We start from the raw sequence: 23,811 nt of genomic DNA on the forward strand, positions 1-23,811 counted from the left end.
CTCTAAGCAATCCAAAGATCCTCCTAGATATTAGGCATGGATGATTTTAAGGTCTCCTAACCCTAAAATCCGTCCACCCTTATATCCATAAGGATGCATAGCCCAAAACACAACTATCACACATTTGACAGTTTATGCCCCTTTATTCAATTAACCTCTTTAAGTCACCAAATTAATTCTCAATTAATATATGACTTATATTAATCAAATAATATTATCATTCTTTTAATATATTATTCTCATAATATATTAACAATAATATATCTTCTCTCTTAACAAATCATCTTGTCAAGTTGCTATAGTGAAGGCAACCCAAAAGGACCATGCATAATCGGGTCAAGTACTTACCAAATATAGTTACAGCCTTAGACACTAATCCAACACTTAATACTTGAATAAAAACAATAGTCATGCCATGTACCAAGTATGCACACCATGTTTACCTATGTTCCTTTCTTTTGTGAAATAGATCAATTGAACACGACCCCAATGATGTTCATTTCACAATCAAAATCCTTTTTGTGAATATAAGAATACCAAACTCCTGCCATTTACTGTAATCTGTTAGATTCTAAACTTATATGCAATGATTCACTTGTAATGACTATGCACAAAAGTCACAAAGACTTGGCAACAGACATTACAAAGAATTCCAATGGAGAGCAATTCCATAGAACTGAAGTCTCAAAGTCAAAGTTCATTCCTTTGAACATCCTTTTTGCATTAAGCTTTCTAATCTTACACACATTCAAAGAATAACTTCCGCCTATGGAAATAATTCCATATTACCATTTTGATTATCACTTATGAACAAGAGTTGCCTCTTTTTAAAAATATATCAATATGGTCCTTTCCAAGGTGTACATTGTACTTCCAATTGTCCACGAACAACCAATCTTTGGTAAACCTCAGATTGTCCTCGACAATTGCTTAATCATTTTAGTCATATCCGGTTCTATTTCTTTTTCCCTCTTAATGCCCTAAGCATTTGGAAAATTTAGAATGGATGTAATCGATCCTAAACCCGAAGTATATGGGACACGATTCATGCTACAAAATTTTTATTTGCCATGTTCTCACAATTCGAACTATGAAGAGGGATGTCGTAATCATAATCAAATTTTAAGAATGCAACATATATAGAATTTCCTTATGTTGAACCATTCCAACATAACATTCATATATATCTTTGCCTAAAGTTGATTAAAATCTCAATCTAAGCTTATAGAATTGGAATGAAGTATAAAATCTTCTCCCTTAATTATAGCAAAACAACTTTTCAAAGTGAATTGAAACTTTTGTTTTCTATAATTAACATTGCTAACTTGCAAGACGTAACATAATAATCATGCTCCCACTAACATGATAATTTAACTAGCATAATACTTTATGCTCCCACTAGCTTTGACATGTACCCAGAAATCAGTTGGACTTCTAGAAATCAATACTTTATTGACTTTCCTACCAAAGTTCAGTTTTCTGATACAAGATAATTTGATAAGACTTTATCAAAATCATACACCTTTCCTTAGATATCTCACATGTGTGTCTAAAAAATTTTAGAACTATGAAAAGGAATGTCGTAATCATAGTCTCAATTGTTTAGACCTTTGCCATTTCTCACAAGTCTATATTAGTGAGTCGGTTAACCACACGCGTTCCACTAATAACTTTGAGAATGCAAATATCATAATTGCTATCTACTGAAAAATCTACTTAGTGAAAGAGTTTCCTCATCATCATTTTCATAAATCGGAGAGAAACCTTATGACACTTAGATTTTCTATGGCGTAAGTATTCCTATCCATGCGATAGTTCTAGTAAAAAACGATCAGCTTAGTGGCAAATATAAAGGATTCTGACATATTGTGAAGAGTTTGTTGCAGGTGACTATTGGATAGTGGCGTTGGGTGAAACAGGTTGGTAGTGTTTTCTTCGGACCTCCGATGAAGCTGATTAGTGGTGGTCCCGACTATTTTCGACAATGGGATGCGGTGCTTTTGCGTATTCCAAAGACTTTGTGGTAGAACCAATAAATTAAAAAGAATTAATATTATACATTTAAAAAAAAATTAATGATCCACTAAAATATTATTTATTATATATAGAATATAATAAATTAAATGTAATAATTCAATAAAAAAATCCAACAATTTATAAAAAAAAAATCCAATAAAAAATTTTAAAATAGTGAAAAGAAAATAATAATATAATATTTATTAATATATAAATATTATGTATTAAAAATAAAATTAATTGATATATAATAATCAAATAAAAAAATTAATCTAACAAAAATAAAATTAAAAATAGTTCAATAAAATTAAAAAGAAAAAAGGATTAATATATAATAATTCAATAAATTTAAAAAGAAGAATTACATAAATGATCCTTGTAATTTGGTAAAAAAAAAAAAAAAAAAGATAACTATAAAAATGGTCCATAAAGATAAAATTAATATTTTAAAAAAATTAACAAAGTTAACGAAATATAGACAAAAACCAGAGCTTAACAATCAAATAAGAACCTTACCAAATTAACAAACCTTACCAAATTGGCAAACCACATGACCATTTATGCAATTTTTTCTAAAATAAAAGACCATGAGACTATGAGTCACTAAAGTACTAAACATTTTTGGAGCTCTTTTTCTTGTTTGACCAAAATCTGGGGACACCCTCCGAGCCTATAGCGGGTGATCTGATGCATTACAATTTTTAAATGCAATTTTAAAATATATAATGTCGACCGAATTTGAAGTTAAGCGTAGAGATCTATAAAAAAAAAGTAAAATTGCATTAGTTTCGAACATAGTGGGTGAACAACTACACGGTCAACGATGCCAACTTGTGAATAATAATTGTCGACGGTATCATTTTGTTTACAATCACTCTTATCTTACTCTTCTTTTGATAGCAATCTCTCATCTTAACCGCTTTCTTCATTCTAGCTTCATCATGATTTTCTTTTGTTAGCCAAAGAAAAACTCTTCTCTTTCCTTTGTGCGGTTCGTAATCACGGCCTTAGGTTTTATGCATGATCCTTTTCTCATATCTAAAGAAAGACTATATATCTTCCTTAATTTGATTGCAATTGGCAATTACTATATTAAAATTCATACTTGGTTGTCTACTGCATATATAAGCGTTTCTTGTTTCAAGATCTGCTGTATTGTCGACTACTTTGCCATCCAAACCATCAGAAAAGAAAAGTAACCTAGCTACAATGGCGGATCCGGTCACTAATACTGTGGTTGAGAAAATAGTGGACTCGTTGTTTAGTGCGGCTAAACGAGAGATTGATTACATCCGAAATTAGACTAAAAATGTTGACAAGTTGGAGAGTGAAGCTCAAAAGCTCAAGAATATGAGGGATAGAATTCAACAACAAATCGATTTAGCTAAAATAAATGGAGATGCTCTCTTAGTTGGTGTTCAAGAATGGATGAACAAGGCAGACATTGAAATATCCAAAGTGGAAGAGTTTGTTGAAGAAGAAACGCAAGCCAAGAAGACGTGCTTCAACTTACGACCTTGTGTAAATTTCAGCACCCTCTACCATTACAGTAAGATGGCGATAAAAAAAAAACCACTTTACTTCTGCAACATCAAGAAGATGGGAAAACTCATGAATCTTGTGCCTCCATTCCCGCTCCTGCCCCAGGATTGGTAGACCTTTACCAAAGAAAGAATCTTGATGATATTGATACCCACAAGTTGGCGTTGGGGAAAATCATTGAAGCTATCAAAGATGAGAGCATACAAATGGTTGGAATTTATGGATCAGGAGGTGTAGGGAAAACAACATTAGCCAACGAAGCTGCTGCTGAAGTGAAGAATCTATTTGCAGAAATAGTGTTTATAACTGTCTCACATAATGTAGACGTTAAAAACATTCAAAAGAATGTTGAAAAGTCCGCAAAGCGAATAATCAATGGGGAGAAGATACTAATCATTTTAGATGACATATGGAAAAAGCTAGTCTTCCATGTGGGGATGGCCACATGAATTGCAAGATTTTGTTGACGTCTAGAAGAGGAAATATATTTGAAGCGATGAACGTTAATAGGAATATCTATGTTGACATTTTGACAGAGAAAGAAGCATGGGTCCTTTTCACACGTATTGTGGGTGAAAAGTTAGTGAATGACGTTAGACTGGAGAAAATGGCAAGAGAGGTGACTAAAAAATGTGGTGAATTGCCACTCATCATTCAAGCCGTGGGAAATGCTTTAAAAAATAAACCAATTCATATATATATGGGAGGCAGCCCTTAACCAACTACAAAAGCATGCACCTCTAGATATCGATCCAGAGATAAGCAACGCGTTTATTCAGTTGAAGCTGAGCTATGACTTACTTGAAAGAAAAGAAGCTAAATCGTGCTTCTTACTGTGTAGTTTGTTCAGAGAAGATGAACTCATACATATGTTGCGTTTAGTAGAATATGGGGTGGGTCTACAGATATTTGAAAATATGGATAGCATTTATGATGCCAAAACAAAAGTCCAAATGGCACTTAACACCCTCATATCCTCTGGCCTGTTATTGTCCGAGAGAGGTCATGTAAAAATGCACGACATTGTTCGTGACGTGGCATTGTTGATAACTTCTTCTCAAGGCGATGAGAAGTTTCAAGAGAAGTTTTTAGTGAAGGCTGGAAGAGATTTGACGGAATGGCAAATAAGAAACAAAACCTCAGACAGATACACCAAGATCTCACTCATGAATAATAGAATTCGTACGCTTCCAGATCATCAGCTTCATTTCCCAATACTTGATACTTTCCTTATACGAAGCAATGACCTTTCCATTATTCCTGATGAATTCTTTGGAGGCATGAAGGAAGTTAAAGTTTTAGATATGTCTTACAATAAAATCACATCCCTCCCACAATCGCTGAAGCTGCTCACAAAACTCATCACGCTCGATATAAGTTACAATAAGAATCTCATTGAAATTTGTATAGTTGGGGAGCTAAAAGACCTTGAGATTCTAAAGGTTAGAAAAACCGGAATTAAAGTGATTCCTGAAGAGATCGGTCAATTGACCAACTTAAGGCTGTTGGTGTCATATCGAAGCTCACTTGGTTGGAAGAGTTATATATTGGAACCCTTCACAGGGACTCGTCTCGCTTTGGTCTTATGGAAATAAGTAAACTGAAATCATTCAGAGCTCTGCATTTATCAATGAATTCAGATGGTTGTCATCTTTTTCCTGAAGGTGCCTACTTGGAAACGTTGCAAGAATTCTATTTTCAATTTTATATCCAGATCACAAATCTATTTGAAAAACTCCATTTTCAATTGATGTTGAAGCACTCTCCAGTATCATATTTAAAACGTCGAGTACACATTGAAAATTCTAACGTCCCATTCAAGATGCCAATCAAGAAATTGTTTCAGGTAAGTGATGGTATAAAACTAGAGTCCATAAAAGATTTGGATAACATCATACCGGAGCTTTATGGAGAGAGTGTCGATGAATTAAAGTCTATTGAATTGGCTTGACGTTACAGACTTTCATGCTTGGTGAAGACAACAAATGAGGATGCAACGCAAACAACAAAGGAAAAGTATTTCTCCCAAGTGGAAGACATCCATCTGGATCACCTTGATAACCTGAAGCTTCTTTTTGATTGCTCATTTGAATGTATAAGCCTGCGTAATCTACAAGTCATTAAAATTATAAATTGTCGTTCCTTGTTGATGGTATTCCCGTTAAGTGTAGCGCAAGGGCTTTCCAATCTGAGACGTTTAAAGATTTCGAGTTGTGACAGTTTGATGGTTGTGATTTCTGGTGGAGACGAGCAATTGCAAGCAACTGGTAGTGACGAAATTGAGCAAACAGAGGATAGTGAAACCGAAGTGGGCATACATGATGATGCAAATATTGTGTTCCCCAGACTTATCCGTATTTCCCTTTCGGGTTTGCCCAAACTAAAGAGCTTCTACTCAGGGGATTCTACAGTCAAATATCCTTCTTTGGAGTTTATCAAGGTGAAAATTTGTAGTAGCATGAAGAGATGGGGTTCCGGAGTCCACGATATGCCCAACGTAAAATTTGGTGATCATAACGAGATGCTTAATTTGTTCCATTAATGATCATATTGCAGTACACGTACCAAGAGAGGTGTGAAAAGACGAATATCCTAATATACATCTATTATATTTTTTTTTTTAAATCACACATATATATACATATATAAACATTTGAATACCATAAATTACAATCCTTTTAATTATATTGCTATCTGATCATATATATCAACTGATTTTTTTTTTGATAAATTTAACTCCATTTTTTTCTTTTTTAACTATCTTCCAGCTATATGAAAATAATGAAGAATGCGTTGGTGCAAGAAGAAGAAACTTCTTATGTATGTTCACCAAACTCCTTTATTTTTTTTAAAGATACTTGTAGAATATTAGTAAATTCTATGTTTCAAATGCAATACGTACATGCGAGTGAATTCAAAGTTTTGTACAAGATAGATCCTCATACAATCAGTAGCTAGCGGATTGCAATATTTGGAAAGGCTCTCTTTTTCATTTTCAAGTGTTATTGCTTTTTGAATTCATTAAGCATTGGTTGTAATTTGTCCATCTCAGGTCTCACTAGCTTCTCGTTAGTGTGGTCTGTGTTTCTTTAATAAAATTGTGCTGTTAAAAAAAAGCATTGTGCTAATAACTATTTATACAAGCACTTGGATGAACTGTTCAGTATAGAATGTTCAGTCTAGAAGGCATAAATTAATTAATCGCATTTTAGCCATCATTTTTTCTTTTAATTATAAAGTTTGATTTCATTATTATTTTCTTTGTTTATCATCAAATGTACTTTGGCATTTAAACGAGAGTATGTGTATGAATTTATAGAAACTGGGAATGAATTAAAGATGATTATTGACATCCTACATTTTGTGTTTATGTGTATAAGGTTATAGTTAGTTTAGTTTGTGTATGTGAATGAAAGAGGATTGGGTTGCTAGTATATGTAGTTAAGTGGAATTAAGGAGTAGAATAGTTTTCTGTTAAAAAAAAATTTAGTTAAGTTTAGTAATATGTACGTATTATCATTTTAAAATTTGAACAAAAAGATAAATGGTAGTAATTTTTAACATTTAGTACAATCTCTAACCAAACAACATGTTTTCATTCGGATGCATGTTAACTCAGAGCCTATCAACCATTCATGCATCTAAATAAAACAAATCTAAACTGTCAAACAATCCCTTAGATCATAACTCATAATAAGCAAGCTATAAATCAAGGATTTCAAATCGTACCAACGATCTCTAGGTATGAAGACATCAATCCCTTCCCTATACTTATCAAAATAAGGGGGAAAAATTGTTAGTAACCAAAAACAAATTTAAGAAGATAAAAAAAATTACCATAATCTAGTGTTTCTATAAATCGGAAGAGAAGGAGAGACACGTTACAACTATTGAGAAAAAAAATACCTTTTTACTTTCTTTTTGTATGCAAGATGATATGATCTGATTCACAGTTGAAATATGTAATGACCCAAATTATCGTCCGTTAACTTGTTTAGCTTTCATTCGTTCTTGAAATTCAGAATGTAAAAAATAGAAAATAAAAGACCATGGTGTTTATTAATGATAAATATTTATGTGAATAATAATTAATCTATACATATATATATATATATATATATATATATATATATATATATATATATATATATATATATATATATATATATATATATAGTGAATTTGCATAAGAATTATTATAAATATTCACATTTACATGTAAGAGAAAATGACTTATAAGGGTAAATATGTTTTAAAATTGTTCAAAAAACACTTGGCTTGTACAAAAAACTCCATCTAAGTAAGGTCTTTATACAAAAAAAATACCACCAAACTATCATTTTCTTCAAATCTCAACTTGAAGTAACCAGCACTTTCAGGTGATCGAGCAGATGAGTTGGCATATTTTGCTGATTTGGCATATTTAGATGGTGAGTCGGTAAATCTACTCAACAAACTAAGAAATTCACATCAATAAATAGATTTAGGGCACAAGCTCACAACTGATGAATACGACTCCTTTGCATAAACTCTTGTTGATCGAATTCTTCAAACTTTCAAGGCTTTTCCTGTAAATCGTTAAACTCCATCTCAAGCTCACCTATTTCCAAAAAAAGAGCAAAATTGATCATGCAAATCCTTGTTGTTGGGGTGCCCTTCTCGAATATGGATTTCATGGTGCCTTATATTGCACAAGCAAGGTTCTGTTATGGTGTTGGACAATTTTGCCCCTCATTGTGCATTTCTATTCTTAGCTTCCCTTGCGTCTACAGTAGTGAAGTCCATGACATGTGGGCTTACAATATTTGGCACCAACATTGGTTAATTTCTTTCAAAAATGCAATGAGGACCTATATTGTTGGGTGAAGATATTTGAAGGATGACTTAAAAGAATACATGAAAGGCAATGTATCTCATATATAAAATTGATGTTTCTTTAAAATAGTTGACTGATAAGACTTGAATTAAGAATTTTTTTAGGATACATTACAGTGAAAGGGATACCTAATGTCCCTAAATTAGCAACTAAAGGTCCATCTTTCAAAAAAGAAATTTGGTCAACAGGGAAAATTTGGTCAACATCGATTTCAGCAAAGTTTATGATAGAGGAAGTTGTATATGACATGATTAAAAAAGGTTGATTAAGATGAAGGTCAAGATGGGAAATTTGGTCAACATCTATTGTAGCTTTTCATAAGGTTAACAACATATATCAATGAACTTTTGTTGCTAATACAAACCTAAATGCTCATCAAATGGGATAAAAGGAATAAAAGGGCATAATTGCCATTTACTTACTCTTATGCCCTTTATCTGTTTTTCATTTTTTTAATATTAAGCTGTTGTACTATGCACAATATATTCAATTATTGATGTACTCTCGAATTCTCAAATTACATTGAAGTGATAATAAGAAATGGAAGCAAGATGTAGTGGGAAGGTTGTTTAGCAGCAACATTAAGTGTCATTTTTTACTGTTATGTTTCTTCCTAAACATAAAGCAAAAAGGTTTCATTTCAACGGTGGTAGAAGCAACCACCTCAGCAGCTGAAGAGCGAATCAAGATAAACGAGGTCATTCCCAATTCATAGTCTGTGGACTCTACATTGAATAATTCACAAAATGAGGAGATTACATAAGTGAAAAGTACAGAAAATTCAGCGGAGTCTAGAAAAGACCAAATTAAGAAACAAATAGCTGAAAAACTCAATTGTTCATGTCATATTAAAAGGGTATTCTTGTCTTTTTTTTTCCTTTTGGAATCAACATTCTTTTTCATAAATGGTATAAAGAGTATAAAAGGAATTTTTTTCTATTTTTGGTTATAACATGCTAGAACCAGTGCTATGAGTGCTACAAAATGGCTTAATCAACTAATTTCAAGAATAGCAATGTACTCTCAATCTTAAGCTAAACAGATTAATCTGGGAATAGTTTAGAAGAAAAAAAAAAGCAAAGGGTTATGGTCAATTTGGTCAACAGGTGCAGTTATGTAATAGAGGAGGTTGTAGAAGGCTACAGGGGTAACTTGAGAATATATCAAATTCAATTCCCTTTTATCATATTCTAGCTAAGCAAAGGAAAAAAAAAACCACCAGTAATAAGATAATTATTACAAATATAGAGGAAATGTTTTGTATAGAATAGTTAAGGAAAATATCACTTCCATATAAACAAAGTTGGTACTTTGATTATCTTTAATACAGTTTAAGAAATCTCAACTTTTCAATACACAAGTGACTTACAATTCATGTTTCCTGTAAGTTATATCCATTCTCCAAATTATATGCACATGACACATCACTTTACCTAATTTTAGTTAACATATATGGCCAGTTTAATTTGCCATAAGTGCAACGCTTCAACAAGGGTATTTTTGTCACGTAGGAGGCTGTTATAATTGGTTCTATCAATAAATGGTACTTTCAATCTTAATGTCTTAAACTAAACAAATTGATCTAGGAATATTTAAGAAAAAAAGCACACGGTAAACAGGGGTAATTTGGTCAACATGTGAAATTATGTTACCCTGAGGTTGCAGGGACAATCGATCGGTTGTAAAAATCAATTTGAAGTCTTTAATCAACTGAGGAGGAAAGGAAGATCGATCGGCTGGGGAGGAATGGAAAATCGATCGAGTGTAAAAATGGATTTGAGAAGAGGAAGGTTGATCGATCGAACCCAATATCAAATCCTAGAGAGCTTGTGTCGCTTGTGGCCTTCACTCCCCCCTTAAGCCAATTAAGCAAATGGTTCCTTTCCCTTAATCCACGTAATAACTACATGTCAACTTTTATTTTACTTGATTATTTTTTACCACTAATAAATTTTTCTTTACCTACAGATGTCAGTTAGTAGTGGGTGGAATTTGAACAAAATATAAATTACGTTGGTGTTTTTATACAAAGTCCTTAGTTGGATGGTAATTTTTAAACAGCCCAAACTTCCATGGTGGTTTTTGAATGTTTTTGAAACATGCTTACCTCTATAAGTCATTCCCTACGTGTAAACATCTAAGTAAATTCTTTTGATTTGTTTATTAGTATTTCAAACTTTTGATCGTACACAAATGAGTTTTTTAAGATTTACATGTAAATTATCAAAAATAGGTGTAATTGTCACTTTTATGTAAATTAATATGTATAAATGTAGAAACAATTCAAATTCAAACACGAATCTATAAGTTTGATACAAAACTATGTTTATAAGCTTCATATAGTTTAAGTTCACGATGTGAATTTAAACGAGCTGAAACTAATTTTTTTATAAACTAAGAATCTAAATGAGATAAAAGTAAAATAAAAAAATTATGTATCAACATTATTGTGTGCCATAGATAAAAAAAAAAAAAAAAAATTTGAAATATTTAGTTTCTTTTATAAAAATAAACTTTAAAAATAGAAAGAAAAATTAAAAACAAAATTATTTTTTCCAATAATCGTGTCCAACCAAAAAATATGTATCATTGTTTTCTACTGTTATATAATATCTTAAAAGAAAATTATAATGAAATTTAAAAAATATAATAATTGACCTAATTTGTACTTTAGCGTTGTAGTGAACTTGTGATCTGTAAAAAAGCAACTATCATCTTTTGCGTACAGTGACTCTTATCTTATCTTCTTTTGTAAGCCAATCAAACATCCGGATCTTCGTTTTGCTCTTATCTTCACAGCTTTAATTTCTTCATTCAGCTTTAATTTGTTTTGTAAGCCAATCAAACAAACACCATTATCTTTCTTTTTTTACAATTCATAATCAGCCAATCAGGGCCGTCGGTTTTTGGTTTGTCATACTCTTGTTTTCCTATCTAAGGATAGACTATATATGTTACTTTATTTTGCATAAACGTTTTTTATTTCAAGATCTGTTATATTGTCGACTACTTTGCCATCCAAACCATCAGAAAAGAAAATTAACAAGCTACAATGGCGGAGGTCACTAATACTGTGGCTGGGAAAATAGTGGACTTGTTGTTTAGTGCGGCTAAACGGGAGATTGATTACATCCGAAATTACACTAAAAATGTTAACAAGTTGGAGAGTGAAGCTCAAAAGCTAAAGGTTATGAGGGGTAGGATTCAACAACGAATCGATGCGGCTTAGCTGGTGTGCAAGAGTGGATGGACAAGGCAGAAATTGAACTATCCAAGGTGGAAGAGTTTCTTGAAGAAGTAGCCAACGCCAAGAAGACGTGCTTTAACTTACGACCTTGCGTCGATTTGGGCACCCTCTACCATTACAGTAAGATGGCGATAAACAATACCTCTTTTCTTCTGGATCAACAAAAAGATGGTGAAACTCTTGAACATTGCGTCTCCATTCCCGCTCCCACCCCAAGATTGGTAGACCTTTACCAACCAAAAAATCTTGATGATATTGATACCCACAAGTTGGCGTTGAGGGAAATCATTGAAGCGATCAAAGATGAGAGCATACAGATGGTTGGAATCTATGGAACTGGAGGTGTAGGGAAAACTACATTAGCCAAGGAAGTTGCTGCAGAATTGAGGAATCTATTTGCAGACATTGTGTTTATAACTGTCTCACGTACTGTAGACGTTGAAAAGATTAAAAAGAACGTTGAAGTAGCTGCGAAACGGATAATCAAAGAGGAGAAGGTTCTAATCATTTTAGATGACATATGGGAACCACTGGTCCTCTCTGATCTTGGCATACCATGTGGGAATGACCACATGAATTGCAAGCTTTTGTTGACTTCTAGAAGGATGGATGTGAAAATTTTAGTGGTTTTAAAGTTACGTTTCATTCAACTATCAAATGGTTTATATACAACGAGTTCTTGATCAACAATAAGATAAAGATAACAACTAGCTAATGGATAAATTAGATATTCCAGGAGACGATAACTCTTCAAATTCCTTTACTCCCCCTCAAGTTGGAGCATGTAAGTTCCGAATGCCCAACTTGCTAAGCAAAAAATGAAGACGTTGGGAACCTAAAGCCTTAGTAAATAAATCAGCAACCTGATGTGAAGTGTGAACATGCATCGGACAAACCTCTTTGGACTCAACTCGTTCACGGACAAAATAACAATCCATTTCAACATGCTTAGTTCGTTCATGGAACACAGGATTATTAGCTATGTGCCTTGCTGCTTGATTGTCACAAAACAAAGGTGTGGGACCGACAGGAGGAGCTCCCAAGTGTTTCAATAACCAACGTAGCCACAAAGTCTCACTAACAGACGTTGCCATGGCTCGATACTCTGCCTCTGCTGAAGAACGCGAAACAACGGACTGCTTTTTGGTTTTCCAGGAGATGGGCGCACCTCCAAGTAGAATCAAATACCCGGTACGAGAACGCCTGGTGGCAGGACAACCAAGCCAATCTGCATCACAATAAGTCGCAAGATTCATTCCTCCACCTTTTGGAAAAAATATTCCCTGACCTGGTGTTGCCTTTAAATATCGTAAAATTCGGTGCACTGAGTTCAAGTGTGTTTGCCTTGGATCGGAAACAAATTGACTCAGAATGTTTACTGGATAAGCTATGTCCGGCCGAGTTGCTTGTAAATAAAGTAGTCTTCCAATTAAACGTCGGTATTGACTAGCATCAACAGCAGGACTATCCTTGCATTGATCTAGTTTCAGATTTTGCTCCATCGGAAAGCTACAAGGTCGACAACCTTGCATCCCACTGTCTTTAAGAATATCTAAAGTATACTTACGTTGACTCAAAACCAAACCATCCGTAGTCCGAGCAACCTCTAGTCCAAGAAAATACTTCAATGGGCCTAGATCTTTGATGCTAAACATTTTGTCTAGATACAATTTTGTTTCTTGTATCTTAGAAGCATCATTCCCAACAATAACGACATCGTCCACATATATAAGAGCTGCAACAAAACTTCCCTGTTGCTTGTATATGAAAAGTGAATGATCCGCATGCGATTGTTTGAAGTTAATTGCGAGCAAAGCCGTTGTGAATTTGTGATACCAATTACGTGATGCTTGCCTGAGACCATAAAGAGATTTACGTAACCGGCATACTCTAGTATCACCTTCTTTGCTAAAACCTTGGGGTATCCTCATGTACACCTCCTCATCTAGATCTCCATGCAGAAATGCATTGTTGACATCAAGTTGATGCATGATCCAGTCTCTTTTTACAGCTACATCAAGTAAAGTTCGGACAGTAACAAGTTTCGCCACCGGAGCAAAAGTGTCATGAAAGTCTACCCCTTCTAACTGAGTGAAGCCTTTTGCAACAAGTCGTGCCTTGTATCTCTCAACTTCGCCATTTGGTTTGTATTTAATCTTATAGACCCATTTGGAGTCTATAGCACGCTTTCCTTTTGGTAACTCCTCAAGTGACCAAGTTCCATTTTCTTCAAGAGCGTTTACCTCTTTTTGCATTGCTTCTCTCCACTTAACATCCTGCACGGCTTGATTAAAATGTTTCGGCTCATGGTTTGAGCTAATTGAAGTTAAAAAGGCTTTGTGCGAATCGCTAAACTGATCATAAGACAAAAAATTAACTATGGGATGTACCGTCGAAGATTGTTGACTGGCGGTGGGTGCTGCATGGTCTACCGAAGATGGCAAGTCCACAATGAAGTCATCGAGATATTTGGGTCTAGACCTGCTTCTTTTATCTCTGTGTTCTTCAGTGGGTTGCATTTGATCAACTGTGTCTTCTGTAACATGATCTGCCTGATCTTCAGACGGGTTTAGATCAATGGCGGTCTCGTTCTCATTACATGTACCCGAGTCTAAATCAGGTTCATTTAGTAAACCTTGATCAGCCTCTCTTCGTGTTATTTCATCACTTTCTTCGACAGTGTTGCTTAGAAAATCATCGAGCCCTGCTTCACCATTGTTCCTTTCTATATTATCAGAGAAAGGAAAAACATTTTCTACAAACTTAATGTCTCTAGAGACAATGATCTTCTTATCGGTAAGGTCAAATATTCGATATCCTTTTTGCCTTGTGGATATCCTATGAACATGCCTGGTCTCCCCCTCACTTCAAACTTATCTCCCTTGGTTTCCGTGTTTCTTGCATAAACTAAACATCCGAAGACTTTCATGTGGTCATAATTAGGTTTTTGTCCAAACAGGACTTCATATGGGGTCTTATGTTTAATGACCTTTGAGGGTAATCTATTGATAATGTACGTGGCTGTGAGAACACACTCTCCCCAAAACTTGATTGGCACATTGGCCTCAAACTTCAACGCTCTTGCGATCTCAAGAATGTGTCTATGCTTTCGTTCCACAACCCCGTTTTGTTGTGGGGTATGTGGACATGTGGTTTCCAATATGATTCCTTCCTTGGCATAAAAATCTCTCATGGAGCCTGATATGAATTCACCACCATTATCTGCTCTTATTCGCTTGGTTTGTTTTTCAAATTGCGTTTTCACCATGTTGTGAAAATCAATTAAATAGCTGCTTGCTTCATTCTTGTGTTTAAGAAGATAAACCCAAACAGCCCTACTGAAATCGTCTACGATGGTAAGGAAATAAGAAGCACCAGAAATCGAAGGAGTACGATACTTACCCCAAACATCAACATGTAACAAATCAAAACAACTATTTGTTTTTATTGAACTAAGAGTAAATGGAAGCCTAGTATGTTTAGCTTTTACACAAGAATCACAAACTCTTTCCTTTAATTTCCTAGAATGATTTTCCAAAAAATCGACTTGGCTCAACTTTGATTCGGAGGCATGACCCAATCTCTTATGCCACAGCTCAACATCAACAGTTGTCATCATAGCACTCTTCCTTTCTGTTGCCAAGCCCATTCGGTAAAGACCACCTTTGCACTCACCCGCGCCAATCAAGTTCTTCGAGTGTAAGTCCTGCATGTAGCACAAATCAGGAAGAAAGGTTATGGCACATTGTAAATCTCTAGTCAGTCGACTAACTGATAATAAATTGCAATTGAATTGTGGAATGTGCAAGACTCCTTCAATTTTGATTCCATTCTGTAAAGTGCAATTTCCTTTTCCATCAACGGAAACAAGATCTCCATTGGGTATTGTAACTGATGGTTCCAATGGATTTCTTGTTTTGTTTTCTAGCAAATCTTGTTTATATGTTATATGTTCAGTAGCACCAGAGTCAACGACCCATGAATCATCAATCTCAACCTTACCAGCCATGTTTACTGTGGGTGTGGTGTTGCTGTTTGACCCATCTTTAGAGAAATGTTTGATCAGGTTCTGGTATTGCCCATTCGATAGACCTGGAATAGGACTAATTCCTGAATCAACGAACGCTGCCTTCGTTTTATTCTTTTCTTGTTTCGCCTTATTTGGCCACCAATCGGGATACCCGATTCTTTTGAAACATCCGTCTCTGTTGTGACCATTCTTACCACAGTGGTTGCAGTGCTCTACCTCTTCTCCTGTGACCTTCTTGATGTCTTTTGATGCAGACTTCTTCCTTTGTTGGCTGAAATCTGCAGTGATTTCTTTCTTTCCTGGAGTGTAGGTCTGAAAAGCTGCAGCCTCTGTGCTTGTCTTCTTGGATGCCGAGACTGCCCTTTGTTGTTCGTCCTCAGCCACCAAGTGATATACGGTTCCTAAAGAGGGTGTGGGTTTCATGGCAAGGATTTGTGTTTTGATTGTAGAGTACTCACTGTCAAGGCCCATGAGAAACTCGTAGAGCTTTTCTTTTTCTTTGAACTCATTAAGCCTTTTGCCAATATCACAGGTACAGTTGGAGCATGAACAGCGTGGCAAAGGTGATATGGTCTGGATCTCATCCCACAGTCCCCGCAGCTTGGTGTAGTAAGCTGAAACCGATGTTCCTTCTTGTCTTGTGATGGTGAGTGACTGCTTCAACTCATATGCTCTTGGAGCACTTTCTTTTCCAAACCTCTCCTCCAGGTCATCCCATATTTCCTTCGATGTGTCTGCATATTTGACGCTTGTTCTGATGTCCTTCTCCATGGCTGTAGTTAGCCATCCCTTGATCATCGCATCTGCACGCATCCAAGGCATATATACGGCTGAATCTTCTCCTGGTTTCTTAATTGATCCAGTTATGAATCCAACCTTGTTCTTGGCGAAAAGGAAGTTCTTCATCTCTTGGGCCCAGTCATTATAGTTGTTGTCGGTTAGGACGTCGTTAACTTGCATTTGCCTAGGGTACTCTGATGCATGGATGTAGTAGGGAGAATTGGAATCGATGGGAGTTCCATCGAGTTCCTTTGAGGATTCTGGTCTCTCACCGGTCATCTCCGGTTAGGTTCGTCGCAAGCCTGTGGAGCCTGCTCTGATACCATGAAAATTTTAGTGGTTTTAAAGTTACGTTTCATTCAACTATCAAATGGTTTATATACAACGAGTTCTTGATCAACAATAAGATAAAGATAACAACTAGCTAATGGATAAATTAGATATTCCAGGAGACGATAACTCTTCAAATTCCTTTAGGATGTATGTGAAGGGATGAACGTTGATAGGAATATCTGTGTAAATACTTTGACGAAGGAAGAAGCGTGGGTCCTCTTCAAGCGTATTGTTGGTGATGAAAAGTTAGCGAATGACTCGAGTCTGGAGAAAATTGCAAAAGAGGTGACTGAAGAATGTGGTGGATTGCCACTCATCATTCAAGCCGTGGGAAATGCTTTAAAAAATAAAAAAATTGATATATGGGAGGCGGCACTTGACCGACTAAGAAAGCATGCCCCTCTAGAGATTGCTCCAGAGATAAGGAAAGCATTTACTCATTTGAAGCTGAGCTATGACTTGCTTGACAGCAAAGCTAAATTATGCTTCTTACTGTGTAGTTTGTTCAAGGAAGATGAAATCCTAGATACTTTACGTTTAGCAGAATATGCGGTGGGTCTGCAGATATTTGATAATCTGGATAGCATTAACGACGCGGAAAAAAGAGTCCGAATGGCAGTTGACACCCTCACATCCTCTTCCTTGTTATTGCCTGAGCCGGGAGACAAAGTAAAAATGCACGATGTTGTTCGTGATGTGGCTTTGTTAATAACTTCGTCTTCTGAAGGTGAAGAGAAAGAGAAGTTTTTAGTGGAGGCTGGAAAATGTATGACAGAATGGCAACCAAGAAACAGAACCTCAGAAAGCTACACCAAGATCTCACTCATGGATAATAGAATTGAAAAGCTTCCACATCATCAGCTTCATTTCCCACTCCTTGATACTTTCCTTATACGAAGAAATTATTTGTCTGTTATTCCTGATGAATTCTTTAGAGGCATGAAAGAAGTTAAAGTTTTAGATTTGTCTTTTAATAAGATCACATCCCTCCCACAATCACTGAAGCTACTCACAAAACTCATCACTCTTGATCTAAGTTTCAATATATATCTCAATGAGATTTCTATACTCGGGGAGCTAAAAGACCTGGAGATTCTAAAAGTTAGAGCTACCGGAATCAAAGTGATTCCTGAAGAGATAGGTGAATTGACAAACTTGAGGTTGTTGGATGCGGGGGAATGTGATGATTTATCTCATGTAGCGCCTGGTGTCATATCAAAGCTCACTTGGTTGGAAGAGTTGTATTTTGGAACCGTTTACAAGAACGCAGTGTCACACCTTGGTCTTGTGGAAATAAGTAAGTTTGAAACGTTCAGAGCTCTGCACTTAAAAATGGATTCAGATGATTGTCATCTTTTTCCTGAAGGCACCTACTTCGAAACGTTGCAAGAATTCTTTTTTCAATTTATCCAAAGGAATATTGATTTGGAAAGAATCTTTTCTAAATTTCTTAACCAAAGGATTAATATTGATATGGAGCGATCAAAATCATATTTAAAACGCCGGCTATACATTTCAGATTCTAACTTCCCATTCAAGATGCCAATCAAGAAACTGTTTCAGGTAAGTGATGGTATAAAACTAAATGTGATAAAAGATTTGGATAACATCATACCAGACCTTTATGGAGAGAGTGTCGATGAATTAAAGTCTATTGAATTAGTTTGTTGTGACAATGTTTCATGCTTGGTGAAGACAACGGATGAGGTTGCAACTCAAAGGAAAACAAAGAAAAAGTTTTTCTCCCAAGTGGAACAAATCCATCTAAGTGACCTTGATAAACTGAAGCTTCTTTTTGATTGTTCATTACAATATATAAGCTTGCGTAATCTACAAGTTATTAAAATTTCACGTTGTTCATACTTGTTGAGCCTATTCCCTTTAAGTGTAGCACAAGGGCTTTCCAATCTGAGAAGTATATCGATTTGGTGGTGTGACAGTTTGATGGTAGTGATTTCTGGTAGAGATGAGCGAACAACTGGTGGTGACATGATTGAGGAAACAGAGGATAGTGAAACCGAAGTGGGCATACATGATGATGCAAATATTGAGTTCCCTAGACTTACCCATATTGACCTTATCGATTTGCCTAGACTAAAGACCTTCTATTCTGGAGATTCTACAATCAAATATCCTTCCTTGGAGTTTATCCAGGTGAAAAATTGTCCTAGCATGAAGAGATGGGGAGACGGAGTCCACGAGATGCCTGACCACAACTTTTGTGATGAATGGAACCTTAATTTGTTTCATTAATTATCTTATCGCATTTTACCATGAGGTATGAAAAGACGACTATCCCAATATACAGCTACAGCTACTGATAGTACATTTTTTTTTTAAATCGCACATATACATATAAACATTTCAATACCATAAATTACTATCCTTTTTATTATATAGCCATATAATCATTGTAGGAGATGAAGCTTCTTCCTTTGAATAAAAACAACTCTTCAAATAAGAAAAAAGGTGAACCGTGATTTTCAGAGAAATTAAAAAGAAAAAGAAAGAAATATGGAAAGAGTGCAGGTTGCTTTATTCATCATCCAAAAGTACCTTAAGTAGGCTAAACATCCAACCAAAGTACACTCTATAGTCTATATACATCCAACCAAAGTAAACAATACTAAGTCACCCAACACTCTATATTTCGCGGTAAAAGGAAAAACAAACAGTTCATCCCAACTTTAAATCTAATTAATTTGTTGAAAATAACTAAACCCATTAAACCCAACAATCATACTTTAAACCATACCGACTGATTTTTTAATGAATTTAACTTCATTTTTTTTTTAAGTTTTTCCTAGATGAAAAAGATGAAAAATAATGAAGAATGTGTTGGTGCAAAAAGAAGACAGATCTTAGGTAAGTTGACAAAACTCCATTTTTTAAAGACACTTGTAGAACATATTGGTGTAGTTTTTGCTTTTTGAATTCATTAAAGCATTAGGTTAACACTGCCAAACATACATTTTGGTTTTATTTCATATTCTCCTATTACATTTTTTTAGTAAATTACATGAATGGTCCCTATGATTTGGGGTAATTTGCGAGTTTGGTCCCTAACTTATTTTTTTAACTTGGAAGGTTCCTACTGTTTGTTTTTGTTACGCATTTGGTCCCTACTGTTTTTTTGTTACACGTTTGGTCTCTGTCTTACCTAAAAAGATTATTATTTAAATAGAGAAAAAATGATAGGGTACGTACGGTAAGGTGAGGGGGTGGGGTTGGGGGTGTGTTTATTTAAATAAATAAATAGCAAAATAGTCTTTTTAGGTAAGACATAGACCAAGCACGTAACAAAAACAAACAAGTAAAAACCATCAGAGTTAAAATAATAAGTTAAGGATCAAACATGCAAATTACCATAAACCATAGGGACCATTTGTGTAATTTCCTCCTGGCCCTAACCCTTTTCCTCTCAGTCGCTTGTCTCTTATTCAAACTTCACCAATGTTGACCCCTTTTTCCTCCCTTGAAACTTATTTACCTATGGCTACCCTCCTCCACATGCTCACCATAAAATTAATCCAGTCAAATTATTTATCATGGCGTAATCAAGCTCTATCTCTTTTGACCCATCAAAATTGGTTCCACTTTGATGATGGGTCGTATCCAGCTCCATCGCCAACCATCATTGTTGCAGACAAAACCAACCCTAATTCGGAATACACCTCCTAGCTTGCTACAGATCAAAAGGTGCTGCTTCTCCTACAATCATCTCTCACTGAAGACTCACCACTTCTCAATCCTTATGGTGTGCACCGAAAGCCACTTACATCCACTCGTCTTCTAAGAGGGCTCAAAACCTCAAGGATTCTCTCTAACATCTAAGAAAATACTCTCTCTGTCTCTAAGTACGACAGGAAATTCAAATCTATTTGTTACCATCTCACTGCGATTGGTCATTTTGTGTTTGATGATGATAAGACCCACTGATTCATGCGTGGATTAGGACCGACTTCTGAGACTTTCTCAACAGCCCACAGAGCCGTTCAACGTCGTCCTCGTTATTATGATTTGCTAGTCCTTGCGGAAGGTCATGAGTTGTTCATCGCATCCTTACACTGACTATAGTCGCCTCCTGCTGTTTTCAATGCCACTCATCATCCTACTAATCACTCATCTACTTCTCGTGGACGTGGTAAGTCTGGACGTTTTTCTGGTACCAATTCTTCAGGAGGTCGATGCCCTCCCCATTGCCAATTATGTAGGCATGATGGTCGCTATGCTAATGTGTGTCCCGAATTACCAAATTATGGTCTCTAATCCTCTTGTTCTACATCAAATCTCGCCCAAACTTTTCAATCGGACTGTCACTTAACAAATTCCACACCGACTCGCATGTAGACTCAGGTGCTACAACCCATATGGCTCTTTCGTTGACTCATGTGGACTCCTCCACACCCTATCATGGTCTAGAACATGTTGCCTTCGGTAATGGTACTATTCTTCCTGTCTCTCGAGTTGGTACTACATCACTTTCTTCCAGATTGCCTTTACATGATGTTCTTATAGTACCACATCTAAAAAAGAATCTACTTTCCGTGAGTAAACTAGACTTACCGGTTGATGTCATTTTTTCCCGTTATCACTTTGCTATTCAAGACACCCAAACCAAGAAAATTTTGGCAAAAGGCAAGCATAAGGATGGGCTTTACATCTTAAGTTCGGAGCATCAAGCTTTTTTGGCTTCTACTATTCCCTTTTCTAAAGCATCGTTCGAGACATGGCATCAACGTTTGGGTCATGTAGCATTTGACATTATTTCTCATTTAAATAAAAACAGTTGTTTAGTTATTACTTCACTTTTACCTAAACCTATGATTTGTTCTTCATGCCAACTTTCTAAACAACACTGTTTACCTTTCAATTTAAATGAAAAGCATGCTTTGAAAGTTCTTGATTTAGTTCATTGTGATTTATGGGGACCCGCCCCGATAACCTCTATGGAAGGATTTAGATGCTATGCCATTTTTATAGATGATTTATCTCGTTTCACATGGTTTTATCCTTTGAGGCCCAAATCTGAATTTTTTGGGATATTAAAAATTTTCCTTGCATTTGTTCAAACGCAATTCTCTTGCAAACCGGAGGTTTTTCAAAGCGATGGTGGCACCAAGTTTGTTACTCATCAAGTAAATCAAATCCTCTTAGAAAAAGGTACTCACCACCAACTTTCTTATCCCAACACCCCGCACCAAAATGGTCACGCCAAGAGAAAGCATCACCATATAACTGAAACTAGCTTAGCACTTCTGTTTGGTGCCAATGTTCCTGCTAAATAAATTTTAGGTGGATACTTTTTCTTCCGCTGCATACATCATCAATCATTCTCCAAGTCCAGTCTTAGCCAATAGATCTTCGTTCAAGCTTTTATATCACGCTACTCCAAACTACACTAATTTTCATGGATTTGGATGTCGAGTTCTATACTTGAGGCCTTATTCATCTCATAAGCTTGAACCAAGAAGTATTGAATATATTTTTATTGGCTACAATGCTCACTATAAAGGTTACACGTGTTTAGATCCAACAACAAGTCGTGTGTAGATCACTCATCATGCATGTTTTGATGAAGAAAATTTTCCCTTTTCTGGTAAGGCTCCAAATTATGTTGAATACAGTGATGGAACACCACAACCCATACAACCTTCAATCCCAACACCATCTAAATTACCTCGTAACTACCCCCAACAACTTGTGTCTTACATTTTTGGTCCCATGTGATAAAACCACCTCGCCTTCTCCAGCACCCAGTCCCTTAGCAACTACGTCTAGTGAGTATGATACTTCTGATCCTTATGTTAAGTCTGATGCTTCTTCTTTAGGCCTGAACACATCTCCTGTGGGTTCAACCACTTCATCGCCAACATCGCTCCAATGAGAACTCATGGTAAGGCATGAATATTCAAACCCAAGCATATATTTAATCTTCTTGCGGTAACCACAAATCGATTGCATTCAACCTTATTTGCAGAAAAAATTCCTAAAGGGTTTAAATCTGCTTTAAAATACCAATGCTGGAAGGATGCTATGTCAGATGAAATATTGGCTCTTCATCAAAATAAAACATGGACACTTGTTCCAAAACCGAAAGGCTTAAATGTGGTTGGCTCCAAATGCATATTTCGAACCAAATTTCATTCTAATGGATATCTTGATCGTCATAAGGTTAGACTTGTGGCAAAGGGTTTTACTCAAATACCTGGATTTGACTTTTCTAATACTTTTAGTCCCGTGATCAAGCTACTACGGTTCGGGTCGTTATATTTTTTGCAGTTACAAATCATTGGGTTCTTCATCAACTAGATGTGAAGAATGTTTTCTTAAATGTCTATTTATCCGAAACCGTCTTCATGGAACAACCACCTAGTTTTGTTGATCCACGACATCTAGATTATGTATGGCCTAAAACAAGCTCCAAGAGCTTGGTTTCAACGCCTAAGCTCGTTTTTGCTCAAGCAAGGTTTTCAATCTGGTCAAGTCGACACCTCTTTGTTTGTTTCTCAACAAGGATCTTGTCTTTTATATCTTCTCGTCTATGTTGACGACATCATTCTTACCGGGAGTGACGAGACTTATATTTCTCATTTCATTGAAAGGCTACATCGGGAGTTTGCAATCAAAGACCTTGGCGAGCTAAACTACTTTTTGGGTCTTGAAGTCACCTATAATTCTAATGGATTGTTTCTAAATCAATCTAAATATGCTCATAACGTTCTTACCCATTCCACTCTCCATGATGTGTTCCAAATCAATCTAAATATGCTCATGACGTTCTTACCCTTGTCACACTCCTTGATGCTAAGTCTGTAGCTACTCGTCTTGCTATACATGATGTTTTTTGAGCACCAGCACACCTTATGCAGATCCTACGCATTATCAATCCTTAATCGGGGCACTACAGTACCTTACCATCACTCGACCAGATTTATCCTATGATGTAAACCAAGCTAGCCATTTCCTTCATGCTCCAATAGTTGA

General features: G+C 35.7%; 2 pseudogenes across 1 annotated transcript; both read left to right on the forward strand.

Moving 5' to 3' along the window:
* Positions 1-3,366: 3,366 nt before the first annotated feature.
* Positions 3,367-6,740, forward strand: LOC145010305 (disease resistance protein At4g27190-like; annotated as a pseudogene). The gene is made up of 3 exons (XR_013663868.1): positions 3,367-3,430; positions 3,571-6,131; positions 6,327-6,740. The product of XR_013663868.1 is annotated as a disease resistance protein At4g27190-like (transcript).
* A 4,484-nt stretch (positions 6,741-11,224) lies between these two features.
* On the forward strand, positions 11,225-19,256 carry LOC145009060 (disease resistance protein At4g27190-like; annotated as a pseudogene).
* The last annotated feature ends 4,555 nt before the right edge of the window (positions 19,257-23,811 follow it).

The sequence above is a fragment of the Lactuca saligna genome, chromosome 8, assembly GCF_052625555.1.
Source record: "Lactuca saligna cultivar CGN05327 chromosome 8, ASM5262555v1, whole genome shotgun sequence".
Lineage (NCBI taxonomy): Eukaryota > Viridiplantae > Streptophyta > Magnoliopsida > Asterales > Asteraceae > Lactuca > Lactuca saligna.